Source organism: Plecotus auritus (genome assembly GCF_963455305.1).
Source record: "Plecotus auritus genome assembly, chromosome: X".
Lineage (NCBI taxonomy): Eukaryota > Metazoa > Chordata > Mammalia > Chiroptera > Vespertilionidae > Plecotus > Plecotus auritus.
In genome coordinates, this window is record NC_137784.1 from 138,218,149 (window position 1) to 138,232,866 (window position 14,718).

The following is a 14,718-nucleotide window of genomic DNA, read 5'->3' on the forward strand; positions in this document are numbered from 1 at the left end:
TAGTAGCAAAAACATGGAAATAATGAAAGAGTCCAGTGATGGGGGAATAATGCAAGGAAAGAAGTAGACTGATGAGTATTGAAATAGGAAAATCCCACAAACATATGTGAAAAAAAACAAGTTACAAAATAATAAGTAGGATATGTTTAAAAAATAAATATTTTTGTGTTAACTGAATAGAAAATGAATTGAAAGAGTCATATTGAATTCTTTTGAGGGGTTATCTCTGGAGAGGGAAATAGAGAGGTATTAAATTTTATATACTAGTAAATGTGTATTGTTTGAGTCTTTATAGTAAGGTATTTATGTGTTATATAAGTGGTTTTAAAAAGGAAGAAAACAATGATAACACAGCTAGAAGAGTAGAGATGGGACAATGCAAAGGGCAGACTTCCATTCTGAGAAGACTAAATACTTAGGTATTTAGAAACAAAGCAGATGACAGTTTCTGGAGAACACCAGGAGGAAAACACCAAGAGGAAGATGGCTTACTGAGTTTTTCAGTGAAAGTCAATGGGAAGAAAATGTTTCTAATCAGACCTATTGTCCAGCAGTGAGAAGATATGAATTTTAACCCTAGCTATACAACTCACTAGACGTGTCATGTTAGGCAATTGACAAAATTTCTGTGGGTTTCAAGTTCCTCATCTGTAAAATAAGGGGGTGATTAGCATGTGTGATTTTTAAAGTTCTTTCCAACTCTCATTTTAACAATGATTTTTTAGTCATTCATACATTGTGCTGAATAACTTTTGAGTAGATCTTAACTTTGAGGAATTCCAAATGGTATTTTGATTTCATAGTTATCTGAGAACACTCTCCTGGCAAGATCATAAAATGGCACTCCCAATCTTTAAAAAAGAAAAGTAAGACTCGGCTCATCAATAAAGTACAGAACAACCTGGGACCCAATGACATATTGTCAACTAGAGCTATGCCAATATACATACATACAGTATCCTTGGAGTACCTGCTAGCCACGTACCCCAGAAACATTCAGCACACAATCCATAACGTTATAGCAACTCTTTTCTCTAATCCAGGGATGGGGAACCTTTTTTCTGCCAAGGGCCATTTGGATATTTATAACATCATTCATGGGTCATACAAAATTATCACCTTAAAAATTAGCCTGCTGTATTTGTCAAACATTTAATTAAGTCACCCCTAATGCCTTGGCAGGGCCAGACCAAAGGATTTCGAGGGCCTTATAGGGTCGGGGGCTGGACATCCCCCACCCCTGCTAAAGCTGGTGCTACAAATTGGAATGAGGTGAGTTTAAAAATAATCCACTCAGGATTTATATTACTGCCAAAGGGCCTCTAAAATATATAATTTTTTGTTTCAAGAAGAGACCAAAGTGGCTTCCCTGATTGAAAAAGAAATGGAGAGCTTCCAGATTCAGCTCTGACTAATAAAAAGCTTAGAAGTTTCACTCCCATCCTTACAATGAACTGAACTGGACAAATAGAAAAATCAATAACTTTTCTTGGGCCCTCCAGAGAGTTGAGGTTGCAGGGGAAACTGCAACCCCCAAATCTGAAGATACAGGCTTATCCAAAGAGGCACAGCTGAGATCTGCTTACCTAGAGTAGAAAACACTGGAACCACAATCTCCCAGGGACACTTAAATGGCAACTTTGACGAATTGCTGAAGGCTGAGTGTGGCCTTGAGTGGGAGTGAGAAACTCTTGTGGCCTACACTTTTGTGGGATCTACCTCCAGGTACTGCACCAAATTCTCAGTGAAGATTCAAGAAAGATCCTCTCCTGGCTCTGAGGAGGTAGAGTAATTACTGAAATATCCCAGAGCTCTCTATAACATAGGACTATGCTCTAGGGGAAAATTCTTTGGCTGAGCCTTATCCTAGTTGGGGGAAGGGCATTCCTCCCATTCCAGCACCCTCCCTTCTCAGCCTTCTTGTCTCATCTAAGAGAAAAAAAAACACACACAGTCAACAGGGTCCTGGGCTTCCAGGAAATAGGTTGAGAAAGCTGAGGTCAGGGATAGGAGTAGTGGGGGCAGGGAGAACAAAAGCATATACCACTGGACTAAAAGTTGTGACAGTCAAAACCACAAAACACAGGCTCAACAGACACTGAAATTTAATCAGAAGCTTATAAAATGACCTTCTCCCCCGTACCTTACCACCACACCAACAGGGTTTTATTATAATAGTAAATTATAGCTGAAAGAGCTGCAAGACACAGAATCTCTATCAAGGAGATCTACTGAAGGAAACTCAAAAGGGGAGAGAAAAACAAAGACACTACAGGAATTTAACCCTTTGGTACTAATAGTTACACCAAACATTAAACACTGCTCAACTCTCCTGGCAGAGTAGTTTAGTTGGTTAGAACATCATCCCAATACTCCAAGGTTGTGGGTTTGATCCCTGGTCAGGGCTCATACAAGAAGCAACCAATGAATGCACAACAAATTGATCTTTCTTTCTTTCTTTCTTTCTTTCTTTCTTTCTTTCTTTCCCTCTCTCTCTCTCTCTCTCTCTCTCTCTCTCTCTCTCTCTCTCTCTCTCTTCCCCCCTCTCTCAAATCAATAAATAAAATTTTTAAAAAATATTAAACACAGACTACCTCCTAGCCAGTTTACCATAAATCCTAACACAATGGAATTAAGCTAGAAACCAATCACAAAAAAATGGCTGGAAAATACCCCAAATACGTGGAAATTAAACAACACACTTCCAAATAACCCATGGGCCAAAAAAAAAAAATCTCAAGAAAAATTAAAAAATATTTTTACGTGAATGAAAATGAAAATACATGTCAAAATTTGTGGGATGCTACAAAATCAGTGCTTACAGAGAAATTTATAGCATTAAATGCAAATATTAGAAAAGAAAAATCTAAAATCAAAAGATCTGAACTTCAGCAAAGAAGATATGCAGATGACAAATACCAATAAAAAGATGTTCAACTTCACTTGTCATTAGAGAAATACAAATTAAAATTAATACATACCACTACATACCTATTAGAATGGCTAAAATCTGAAACATTGACAATACCAATTGCTCACAAGGATGCAGAATAACAGGAACTCTCATTAGCAGGTGAGAATGCAAAATGGTACACTCTTTTGGAAGATAGTTTGACAATTTCTTACAAAACTAAACATAGTCTTGTCCTGGCCAGTGTTGCTCAGTGGGTAGAGCATTGGCCTGCGCAACAGAGGGTTTTGGGTTCAATTCCTGGTTAAACGCACATACTTGGGTTGCAGGTTCGATTCCCCACCCAGGTAGGAGTGTATATGGGAGGCAACCAATCGATGTCTCTCTCACATCGATGTTTCTCTCTCTCTCTCTCTCTCTCTCTCTCTCTCTCTCTCTCTCTCTCTCTCCCCCCTATTCCCCATCCCTTTCACTTTCTAAAAATCAATTTTTTAAATTCCTAAGATAGATAGAATGCAGTATGTGACAAAAGAATCTATATTACAAATATGTGAAACAGCCTTACTGAAGGGAATAAAGGAAAAAGGTGCTAACCTAAGTAACTGGAAATTAGTAGAGTCTGTAAGATCAAAGTAAAAAAAGAAATTATGTATAAACACTGTACTCTAGTTGACAGAGTATATATTAACAATTTGAAACCACTATATGCTAGAAGTGAACAATTAACTAATGGATGGTGGGTGGTGGAAGCTAAGTTTCTCACTACCTAGAGTGGGAGGTTACAGACAAGCGGGAGGAAGAGGCTAGAATGATCCGTGTGATAATGGAGGAGAAATAGAGACATTAGCATGATCTCAGGTTTAGCTTAATGTAGATTCAGATGGCTACATGTAGATAATATTTCTATTTATAGATATGAATATATACATGGGGCAATATACAGACATATAGTTCTTTACTGAGAGTCTGAGAGGGCCTAGAAGGAACAATAGCCCAATAGACAGGAGCACTAGTGTCCAGATCTTGGTTTCTAATACCATTCTCCACTAAAAGAAACCAGGGCTCCTTGGAGAAATGGCTGATTCTAGGACTGAGGAAGGAAATATATACTAGTAACATAGATCTAGGCAGCCGTGGGCAAACTACGGCCCGCGGGCCGGATCCGGCTGTTCTATCCGGTTCTCTTGCTCTCCCCTCCGCTCCTTTACTTTGAATTTATATTAGTTCACACAAACACTCCATCCATGCTTTTGTTCCGGCCCTCCGGTCCAGTTTAAGAACCCATTGCGGCCCTCAAGTCAAAAAGTTTGCCCACCCCTGGCTAGAGCATATTGTAGTGCCAGAAAGTAAGTCTCAAGAAAACCCAATAGTGACGAGTATGTCAGAGAGAAAGAGCCATTTGAAAGAGATCCATCCTGGCCAGTGTAGATCAGTGGTTGTGAGTTGACCTAAGAACCAGCAAGTCACGGTTCGATTCCCGGTCGGTCGGGGCACAAGACTGGGTTGCAGGCTCGATCATTGATTCTCTCTCATCATTGATGTTTCTATCTCTCTCTCCCTCTCCCTTCCTCTCTGAAATCAATAAAAATATTTTTTTAAAAAACAGCTCCAAATGGACAAAGCTGGAAAAGTTTGAACAAAACAAAAAGTAGTAATGTGCCGGGGCTGATCAGGAGCCCCTGAATGACAGACGAACAGATTACTGGGACACAGTTTCACTGTGGGGGCAAGGGCTAAGGGGCTTGCCCAGCTGAAGAAGCCAAGCCGCCATGATTGCCTGCCCCATTAGGCCCTTTACTGGAATTTTATCTTTAGATATAATCAGCAGGGTGAATAATCTTGGGAGGACACATGTGTTTACATTGTCTCTAGGCAAGGGCATCCAGGGATTAAGCATAAGGATTCCAGTCAACACAGGCGGGCGGGGGGGGGGGGGGGGGGGGGCGGGGGGCGCCGGGAGGGAGGGGGGTGTCTGCATATGAACAGGCTTGTTTGGAAAGGTCACAGGGCAGGTGGCTTTCCACACACTTCCCTTTTATCAGAATGTCCTCCTTACAAACTTTCCAACCAAGTCTCATGCTTCCCAACAGTAATGCATTAAAACCTAAAGTATAAAACAAATATGAGTCCCTGCTGATATAAATAAGTGATTTAATAAATAAATGGGAGAGAAGACACAAATCCTCCATGCAGAACAATTGCAATTAATTTCTATAGATACTTCACTCTCAAGGAGGTAGAGTACAGTTCCCTAGTTCTTAAATGTGGCCTATGCAGTGACTTCCTTCCAAAGTGTACATTATGGAAAGAATGAAGAAAGAGTACCTTTACAGTAGAGAAAACTGACAAACAGTAGCTCAGGAGATCAAAATCAACATCAGCAGTGACTAGTTAAGAGTGGCACTTTACCTCTAGTCTTATTCCAAGAAACCCATAACCCCAGCCTAATCATGAAAAAAAAAAAATCAGACAAATCCCAATTGAGAAACATTCTACAAAATGCCTGGCCAGTTCTCTTCAAACTGTCAAATTCATTAAAAACAAAGTCTAGTAAACCGTTGCAGCCAAGAAGAACCCGAGGACACATGATGACTAAATATAATGTGGTATCCTGGATGAGACATTAGGTAAAAACTAAATAAATCTGAACAATGCGTGTACTGACAAAAATATAAATAAATGAATAAATAAATGGGGGAGAGATTAGAGGGCATAAAGTATAAAATCTGACCAGATATTTTCCCATTAAGTAACCTAAATGAAGCGTTTAAAGCCTGTGTACATCATCACAGGCCTGATTGTAAAGGTTAAACGTATAAACCTGGAGTGTGGTTTGTGGTCCCAGAGAGCTTCTGATACAAGCTACTTTTTATCTAAAGCTCAAAAAGCTGCAGATAAGTCATTGTTTTTTATATTCTTTTGCAAGTTATATAATTTATAAATCCTACCTATTTTGAGAATGAAAGATTCTTTTGATGTGGGATTATATATTTTTTATTTTTAAAAATTATATTTTTATTGATTTCAGAGAGAGAAAGGGAGGGGGAGAGAGGGATAGAAACATAAATGATGAAAGAGAATCAACAATTGGCTGCCTCCTGCACGCCCCACACTGGGGATCTAGCCTGCAATCTGGGCATGTGCCCCGACTGGGAATCAAACTGTGACCTCCTGGTTTATGGGTCAATGCTCAACCACTGAGCCACACTAGCCAAGTGGGATTGCATATTTTTAATTTTTTGTTTCCATAGCATTTATTATAGAGATAGATAGATATATTGATAGATAGATATTCAATAAAATATTATTGGTCTAATGGGGGGTGGGGAGAAAGCAGCAGCTACAATTGCCATTCTCCCTGGCTAAGTGTTTAGGGGAGTGTGAGTATTATGAAGGTGATGGATTCTGAATTCCCTTTCCTTGTCCTCTCTGCCCCATCCACATAATTGCTTGAGTTAGACAGTTTGGGAGAGGCTAACTGAGGTGATGATGGCAGGTTTTTCCATGAGCTGGAGCCCAAGATGTTTTCCATTTCTCTCAGGAGATATAGTATGATCCTTTTTGATAGTGCGGCAGAACAAACAGAACTATTTCACAACTTAACTTGGTGGATTTCATGTACCGGCATAGTTTTCATTTCAAAACTGTTTTTCCTTCCCTGGGACGTTAGAAGGTTGTTGAAGCTCATGGGTGATCTAATCACATTGACATATGTAGGGGGCCACGACTTGCTCTCATATTCCGCCTGGGCTTTGAAGTCACTCATGACTCTCTTCTAGTTTATTCCCCATATCTAATTGATCCTATCAAGTCCCCCTCTGAAATTTCTCTAGAACTTAGTCTTTCTTCTCCATTCCGGTTGTCTTAATTCAGGCCTTTTGATCTTTCATCTAGATTGTTTAAAAATATCAGTTTAACTGGTGTCCCAGTCTCCTACCTACTCTTTCCTCAATCCATCCTCCACACTGCCATAAATTTTCTAAAACACAAATCCAATCATATAATTCCTCTGTTTTTAAATAATTTGATGGCTCCTTGCTTACAAGATAAAGTCCAGAAGCATACACTATCTGGACTCCATCTAGATTTCTAACTAGATCTCCCACCCTATCCCCTGCTTTCCTCCCTCCAGCTCCAACTGCCACCATCCCAACCCTGGGAGGCTTAGACTTCTGACTCGCAGACTCTGGTTTCTTGAATAGAAAAGGTTATCTCATGCTGTTGTGCCTTTACCTCTGTTGCTCTCTGCCAGGAATGTCTCCTCATTCAACAGAAAGTAGTAGCAAGTCACACTAGGTAGAAAGACAAGGAGGTGAGGGAAAGAAGGGAATCAAGGAGCATTACTAAAACAATACAGTGCTGGGTTCATATCTGGGTTCCCCATAAATATTAAATGAATGAATGGATAAATGAATGAATGAATTGTTGACCTCGAGGTCTAGGCTGCTGAGGCAGGCAAGTGAGAACAGATGGAATATGAGAATAGCTCTGAGTTTTTTCCTGTTACTCAAACCCTTTTTCTATTTTTCTTTCTCTCCCCTTCTTTCAGATCTCCATGTTTATGTTTCTTCTAATTTACAGACTACTATAACACTACCTCAGATGCATTTAACCATGTCATGCATAATTTATTTATTCATTCCTCATAAATCAATCCCTCTAGTCTTCTGGAAAACAAGAACCACTTCTACTGCCTTTCAAGCTCCTTTTAACTTATCTTTTTAGTACGTGCTATTGTACCTGGTACAAAATGTAGTATTCTATGCGCAGTTTCACCACCAAATAGCAAAAACTTTATGACCTTTTTTGTTGTTTTTATTAGGAAATCCCACGTGTAAACATCAAATAAAGTCAGAACAATTAAAAAGAAAAACAAGAAAGCTATATCACTGCAGAGTGATTGTACTGATTTTCATGGCTCATGGAAAACAGCATAATTCTTTTATGGTCAAATCTTGTAAACCACAAGCAGTCATTCTCCTATAAAGGCCAGTGAAAAGTGGTGAAGGGCTAATCCCGTAAAAACACACTCTACAATCACAAGCAATGCCAAAATTTTCTCTGCCTCAATTTCCTAGTCTATTATATGGGAACAAAGGGGTACACACTTGCCCCAATCACCTACTGAGAACACAGTGAACACACAAAAAGTAGTTTGGTGATCCAAATGCTATATGAAATCATTTTCTATTAGAAGCAATGCTGCCCTAGCCGGTTTGGCTCAGTGGATAGAGCCTCAGCTTGAAGACCAAAGGGTCCAGGGTTCGATTCTGGTCAAGGGCATGTACCTTGGTTGCAGGCTCCTCCCTGGCCTGGGCCTTGGTCAGGGCACATGCAGGAGGTAAACCAATTGATGTGTTTCTCTCACATCAGTGTTTCTCTCTGTCTTTCTCTCTCTCTCTCTTTCACTCTCTCTCAAAAAAAAAAATCAATGGAAAAATATCCTTGTGTGAGTATTAAACCCCTCCCCCCACAAAAAAAAAGAAGAAGCAATGCTGATATAACTAAGCTAAACTACTCTGGTTTAGCCAGAAGGCTTAAGGAGAGGTAGCCAGTGTAAGTTTATGGAAAACCTAACTGACCACTTTACTAGAGACAGTAATTGTTATAACTGACTCACTGTGGTTATAACTCTACATTAAGTGGAAGTGACACACAAACATTTGTCCCTTTTGTAGAAGTAGGCAAATATGAAAAATCACTCAATACCAAATCATGAGTACCTTTCTTTTATGAATTTTAAATTCAGGGGTTCTCTTCTGTAGCTTTCCTGAAATATCTTTACCAGGCAAATTTCTTATTATCCTTTTGAACCTGCAGGGTTTTTTGTTTTTTCCTATTTTTATTGGGGTTACATGGTTAATAAAATTATAAAGGTTTCAGGTATACAATTCTAAAATACATCATCAGTATATTGTATTGTGTGTTCAACACCCCAAGTCAAGTCTCCTTTCATCACCATTTTCCCCCTTTACCCACCTCTACCTCCCCCCATCCCCTTTCCCTCTGGCAATCACCATACTGTTCTATGAGTTTGTCTGTTTTTGCTTAATCCCTTCACCTTTTTCACCCAACCCCCAATTCCCCTCCCCTCTGACAGCTGTCAGTCTGTTCTCTATCTATGTCTGTTTCTATTTTGTTTCTTACTTTGTTTTGTCATTAGATTCCATTATAAGTGAAACCTGACTGGCTTGCAGTTTTCATACCTTTCTAACTAGTGTTATTCCCCAGTTATCTTCTATTGTCATTCTGTTTATTTTCATTCTAGTACTACTTATCACAATGGGTAATTAACTAATCTGTTTGTTTACTGATTTACCTAACTAGATCTAAATTCCCGGTCGGATTTTATCTAAATTAATTCCACCACTATATCCCTGGTGCCTACAATAATGCCTGGTTCATATAGGTGCTCAAAAAAATATTTGTTGAATGAATGGATGAAGGAGTTTGTCCTCACAGTGACAGTGAAGTTAATTCAAACTTCTTAGCATGACATTCAAGGCCCCAACTTATTTGTTTGGCCTTATATTCTGCCCTTTTTATATCTCTGTATATATTATGGCTGTTAATATCGCTGTAAAATCTTGCTTTCTGCCTGGAATGCTCTTCTTCCTACCATATAACTAATCTTTCAATTCCATTTTCAAATACATGAGATATTTTTAAATCTTCCACAGACAGACACGCACACACACACACACAAAACAGAATGCTGCTTCTACTAAGTTCTTATAAGAGTTACAACACTTAGAGGCTTATAATAGAAATTTAAAAATAATAAGAGTAATAACTAATATTTTATTTTGCATTAACTCAATGCCAGTCACAGTTATAAGCATTGTATATGTTATTATCTCATTTAATCCTGTAAAACTACTCTAAGAGGTAAGTACTATGATAAGTCCTTAGGGGTCTGTTTAGCTAGCTAGAATTAAGGCAGGGGTGGTTTCTTAAAGCCTTCCTAATTGCCAAACCTCGCAAAGAATCTACAATAACATATGTTCTTAGTATAAATTTGCTAAATAATGAATTCTGACAGTAGTTTCTGGGTCCCTTTGAGAATGGCAACTCCAACCAGTTAAAAAAACAGAGAGTAGTTTTAAGTAATTATACAAATTTAACCTAAAAGTAATTCAAGTCCTTTCTAATTACAACAAGGAACTCAGAAGTGACCAAAGAAAAGGGTGATATACCTAGCTATATAAAATTTTAAAATATTTGTAAATTTTTTTGTTCATGGTAAGTAGATTATTTTACTTTCTTTTTAAATACTTTTTATTTTTCTATTACAGTTGACATACAATATAACATTAGTTTTAGGTGTATAACCCAGTGATTGGACATTATATAACTTACAAAGTGTCCCCCCCAATATGGGTGTCCAGTACCCACCAGGCACTATACATAGTTATTACAATATTATTGACTATATTCCCAATGCTGTACTTTACATCCCCGTAACTATTCTGTAATTACCAATTTGTACTTCTTAATACCTTCACCTTTTTCACCCAGCCACCCAAACCCTCTCCCATCTGGTAACCATCGGTCTGTTCTATGTATCTATGAATCTGTTTCTGTTTATTTTGTTCATTTATTTGTTCTTTAGATTCCACATGTAAGTGAAATCATATGGTATTTGTCTTTCTTTTGACTGACTTATTTCACTGAGTATAACACTCTCCAGGTCCATCCACGCTGTTGCAAAGTGTAAAATTTCATTCTTTTGTATGAGTGGGTCATATTTCATCATAAATACGCACCACAGCTTTTTTATCCACTCATCTATTGATGGGCATCTGGGTTGCTTCCATAGGTCGGCTATTGTACATAATGCTGCAATGAACATAGGCGTGAATATATTCTTTTGAATTAGTGCTTTGGATTTCTTCAGATATATACCTAGAATTGGAATTGCTGGGTCATAATGCAGTCCCATTTTTAATTTTTTGAGGAACCTCCATACTGTTTTCCATAGTGGCTGCACCAACAGTGCATGAGGGTTTCCTTTTCTCCACATCCTCACCAACACTTATCATTTGTGGATTTATTTACTTATGATAGCCATTCTGACTGGTATGATGTGATACCTCATTGTGGTCTTAATTTGCATTTCTCTGACAATTAATGACATTGAGCATCTTTTCACATGTCTATTGACCTTCTCTGTGTCCTCTTAGGAGAATTGTCTATTCAGGTCTTCTGCCCATTTTTTAATTGGACTGTTTGGGTTGTTGTTTTTTTGTTGTTGTTTTTTTTTTTGGTGTTGAGTAGTGTGAGTTCTTTATAAATTTTGGATATTAACTCCTTATCAGATGTATTATTGGCGAATATGTTCTCCCGTTTAGTAGGCTATTTATTGATTGATTGATTGATTGATTGATTTTGCTGTGCAAAATCTTTTTAGTTTAATGTAGTCCCCTTGGTATATTTTTTCTTTTGTTTCCCTTGTCTGAGTATTTGTAAATTAAAAAATAAAGTTAACAAAAGCAAACCAGAAATGGAAAAAATATATTTAACCTACATTAGACAAAATATTAATATTATGTAAACAGAAAACTTCCAAAAAATAAATTTAAATGGTTAGTAAACGTAAAAATATGCTCAACCTCATTAATTTAAAAAGGCAAAATTTAAATCAATAATGGGAATTTATTTATTTATTTTACTTATCATAACATATAAAGATGAAAAAATAATTATAATATTCAGCACCAGTAAGGTTGTGGAGAAATAAGCAGTCTTATACACTCATGGTACAAACACACTTTCATATACATAGAAGATATCTGTGCGCACACACACACTCACACACACACACACACACACACACACAAAGTTGTTCATTACAGCACTGTTTGTAATAGAAAAACATTGGAAACAACTGAAATATACATCAATAAGATCTTGGTTAAATAAACCATGGTACAGCTATACTATGAAATTGTGTGCAGCCATCGAAAAGAATGATGTTAGGAGGAGAAACCAAGATGGTGGCATAGGTAAGCACCTAAACTGCTGCCTCGCACAACAATTTCAAAACTACAACTAAAAGACAGAACGGACACCATCCAGAACCACAGGAAAGCTGGCTGAGTGAAAATTCTACAACTAGAAGGAAAGAGAAAAGCTCACAGAGAATTGGAGGTACGGCAAAGGATCTTTGTGCGCGCAGAGGGAAGGGCGGCTTAGAGCCTGGCTGACTCTCCCTGGCAGAAGGGGGAAGGAAGCCCCCGACTGCACTGAGCCCCAGTTCTGACTGCGCTGAACCCCAGGACCCAGGCGAAACCCCGTGGACCCAGGCTCATACAGGGGGAATCTGGACTGTCAGGTAGAGAGAAAGGCACCCGGGGACTCGGAGACCCGGGAGAGCCCCGGCAGGCAGGGGCTTTTGCCAGTGCGCACTTGCCAGTGCACACAAAGGCTGCGGAGGTTGCCACAGGCTTTCCCTAGCAGAAGGGAGTCCGAAGCTCCTGACTGCACTGAACCCCAATTCTGACTGCACTGAACCCCAGTTCCAGGCGAGCCCCTGGGGACCTGCGCTCTTACGGGGGGGAATCTGGACTCTCAGGCGGAGACTCGGGAGCCAGGGAAGGCAAAGGTCTGCAGGCGCGCGCATACCAGTGCACACAAAGGCTGCGGAGGTTGCCACAGTCTTTCCCTAGTGGAAGGGAGTCAGAAGCCGGGGAAGGCAGAGGTCTGCAGGCGCACACGCGCACAAGGGCAAGGCTGTCTGGAAGCCAAGACTGTCTGCTCCGCCCTGACACTCCACCCCATCCAAGCTGAGCACAGAGGCTATTGCAATTTGGCAAGTCTAATCCTATAAGGCTGTCTCCAGCACCGAACTTCTCCCAGTGTAGACACAGCTGATCCTTACAGCCAACTGGCCTGGAGGTCAATTCCTCCCAGTAATACCAACAACAATCAAGGCTTAACTACAACAAGGCTGTACACCCAGTCCACAAAGGGGTGCACCAAGAGTGTCCACCTCAGGTTAACTGGGGAGGCCGACCCACTGGGCCATATAGGAAACCTAGCACACAAATTTACCCTACCAACTCAGGGAAGCAGTGAAAATGTGGGGTCAAAGAAACAGATCACAAACGAAAGAAATGGAGGAAAACAAACGACTGGATATAGAATTCAAAACCACGGTTATAAGGCTTTTCAAGAATATCCTAGAAAAGGCCGATAAATATAATGAGACCCTCGAAGATATGAAAAAGGACCAACTAGAAATTAAACATACACTGACTGAAATAAAAAATATTATACAGAGACCCAACAACAGACTAGAGGAACACAAGAATCAAGTCAAAGAATTGAAATACAAAGAAGCAAAAAACACTCAACCGAAAAAGCAAAAAGAAAAAATATCCAAAAAGTTGAAGATAGTGTAAGAAGACTCTGGGACAACTTCAAGCATACCAACATCAGAATTATGGGGGTGCCAGAAGAAGAGAGAGAGCAAGATACTGAAAACCTATTGGAAGAAATAATGACAGAAAACTTCCCCCACCTGGTGAAAGAAATAGAATTACAAGTCCAGGAAGCGCACAGAACCCCAAACAAAAGGAATCCAAAGAGGACCACACCAAGACACATCATAATTAAAATGCCAAGAGCAAAAGACAAAGAGAGAATATTAAAAGCAGCAAGAGAAAAACAGTTAGTTACCTACAAGGGAGCACCCATACGATTGTCAGCTGATTTCTCAACAGAAACTATGCAGGCCAGACGGGAGTGGCAAGAAATTTTCAATGTGATGAATAGCAAGAACCTACAACCAAGATTACTCTACCCAGCAAAGCTATCATTCAGAATTGAAGGGCAGATAAAGAGCTTCACAGATAAGAAAAAGCTAAAGGAGTTCATCACCACCAAACCAGTATTATATGAAATGCTGAAAGGTATTCTTAAAGAAGAGGAAGAAGAAAAAAAGTAAAGATAAAAATTATGAACAACGAATACATGTCTATCAACAAGTGAACCTAAAAATCAAGTGAATTAAAAACCTGAGGAACAGAATAATCTGGTGAATATAATAGAATCAGGGGCATAGAAAGGGAGTGGACTGATAATTCTCAGGGGGAAAGGGGTATGGGGGGTTCAGGAAGAGACTGGACAAAAATCATACACCCATGGATGAGGACAGTGTGGGGGAGGTAAGGGCAGAAGGTGGGGTGGGAACCGGGTGGAGGGGAGCTATGGGGGGAAAAAGGAGAAACAATTGTAATAATCTGAATAAAGATTTATTTAAAAAAAAAAAGAAAGAAAAGAATGATGTTAATGGGTAGCCAGAGAATAGATGAGGGGAATTCTCATTTTATAAATGTATTCCAGATACTAAAAAACAAACAAACCCAATGATAAAAAAAGGAGAAAGGACTTGGACACTTCATCAAAGAGGATATAAGTTTAGCAAATAAGCACATAAAATGATGGTCAACATGATAAGCCATTAAGGATATTAAATTAAAGCCATGATGAGATAACACTACATATCTATTAGAATGGCTAAGATAAATAATTACGAAATATACCAAGCTGTTGAGGATGTTGAACAAATAGAACTATCATACATAGCTAGTTCAGATGCAAAATGGTACAGCCACTCTAGAAAATGGTTTGGCAGTTTCTTATAAAGCTCAACATACCCAGCAATCCCAGTCCATGCTATACTACTCAGCCAGAAAAAGGAATGAACAAATTGGATGAATTTCAAGGCATTAAGCTGAGTAAATGAGGTCAGTCTCGAAAGGTAACTATACGCCTGGCCAGCGTGGCTCAGTGGTTGAGCATCG

At 39.1% G+C, this 14,718-nt stretch overlaps 1 protein-coding gene across 1 annotated transcript in view; it reads right to left on the reverse strand.

Moving 5' to 3' along the window:
* CLCN5 (chloride voltage-gated channel 5) overlaps window positions 1-14,718 on the reverse strand; it is a 171,645-nt gene that overhangs the window by 44,484 nt on the left and 112,443 nt on the right. The window lies entirely within an intron of this gene.